Source organism: Athene cunicularia, assembly GCF_003259725.1.
Source record: "Athene cunicularia isolate RWA chromosome 21 unlocalized genomic scaffold, athCun1 chr21_part1, whole genome shotgun sequence".
NCBI classification, from domain to species: domain Eukaryota; kingdom Metazoa; phylum Chordata; class Aves; order Strigiformes; family Strigidae; genus Athene; species Athene cunicularia.
In genome coordinates this window covers 825,259-826,797 of record NW_020799127.1, presented here as the reverse complement: position 1 = coordinate 826,797, position 1,539 = coordinate 825,259, and the positions used below count along the sequence as shown (strand labels likewise).

General features: G+C 50.6%; 1 protein-coding gene across 1 annotated transcript in view; it reads left to right on the top strand.

Annotated features, from left to right (window-relative positions):
- Positions 1–985: 985 nt before the first annotated feature.
- PPIH (peptidylprolyl isomerase H) overlaps positions 986–1,539 on the top strand; it is a 25,300-nt gene continuing 24,746 nt past the window's right edge. The window contains exon 1 of the mRNA XM_026862712.1: positions 986–991. The gene's annotated coding sequence lies outside the window, so the exon portion shown is untranslated. The remainder of the gene's footprint in view (positions 992–1,539) is intronic.

Genomic DNA, 1,539 nt, shown 5'->3' with positions numbered 1-1,539 from the left:
GCTAGGCTTGTCTCTGGAAGCACGACGGTTGGGAAAGCACTGTAGGCATCAAGGAGCTGTGTTAGCTCACTCTGGTTTCAACAATATGTGTGTTTAATGTAGATGAGCCTGCCGCCTGCTTGGAGTCGGCCGTCCGTAAGTTGCCATCAGATGAAGGCGTCAAGGAGAGACGGAGCTTTGGGCAGCAGGTATGCAAAACCAGAGATTTTCAATTCGAGTCCTCCTTCCCATGCTAATGCAAAGCCAGACTTTTCCATGAATAGTGTCTAAGGCAGAGTTATTGAAAACTCTTTGATCATCTGATGTCAAGCTGCTGACAGTCCTCTTCTGGTTGTATGAAACGCTGCTGCTATCTCCTGGTTTGAGCTGATTCCCTAAGTGCTGTCCATTTGTGTTCTGTAACTTTGAACAGGCAGAAGGTGTCAGAGCCCGAGTACTGACGGTGGGGTCAGATTCATCCCCTTCCCACCCGAGCCCTGGGACACATCAGCCATCAGAAAGTGTCGAGGCGCAAGTGTTACTGACAGAATGTCACCAGTGCCTTCGGGTGCAAGGACAGCTCTATGAGGACATTGCTGAGATGCGAGAAGAAATCAAGAGGTTGTCTCAGCGGCTTAGCAAAGCCCAAATAAGAGCTGATGGGCTGGAAAAGGAAGTGGACCAACTGAAAAAAGCCCTCTTGGAAAAGACATCGGCTTTAGACCAGGCAGCGAGAGAATTACAAAGGTCCAAGAGGCAGACACAGTACTTGTATGGTCTCTGCCTTAAGAAAAATAAGAACAGAGGAAATTCCATCAAGAAGTTAGAAGACCTACAGCAACAACTGGCCCATCTCCAAAGCGAAAAATTTTTGCTGTGTCAGCAGGTGGGAGACGTGCCGAAGAAGGCCGCCCAGGAACGAATGGTGAGTGGTGGTGCCTTTACATGCGAGGCCGACAAGGTAGAAAAGAGGTGAGGTGAGCCCTGACCCAGACGGACTTAAAGGAGAGCAGTTCCCAAGGCCGTCTGGTGCTTCTAAAAGTCGGCAGGTGTGCGGTACGTGCGCGGGAGTCCTTCGCTCGGCTTGGTTCTGTTTTGCGCTGGTTTTCTTGGAATCGTGGAAGGTTCTGACAAGCCTTGAGATGTTTATAGACACACACGTACGTAGAAACGCTGCGGCAGGCGTTGGGTTTCGTTTGTGTAGCAGAACAATGGCGTGAAGGATGATACACAGAGCTGGCTCTAGGAAGCCTTGGCTGGGATCACTGGAGAAAGGGCTGCAGTCCAACGACAGCTCCCGCGTTGGCCTCCGGTTAGATTTTAGCATTAACTTAAGGAACAAGCCAAGCCCCACAAAGGCACAGTCTCGGCATCTTCCGAGGAGAATGTGCTGGGAGACAGAAATCTTCACCAAGTGATGACATTTCTGTAGTCGTCTTCAGTCGCCAGGGAAGGCTGGAGACCATCAGCTGTGCAGATGCCCTCTTCTTCCCGTGGATGCGATGGCTTTGCTTTGCGATGCACTTAGAAAACTGATCTCGGTCTGGGAACTAGTAACTG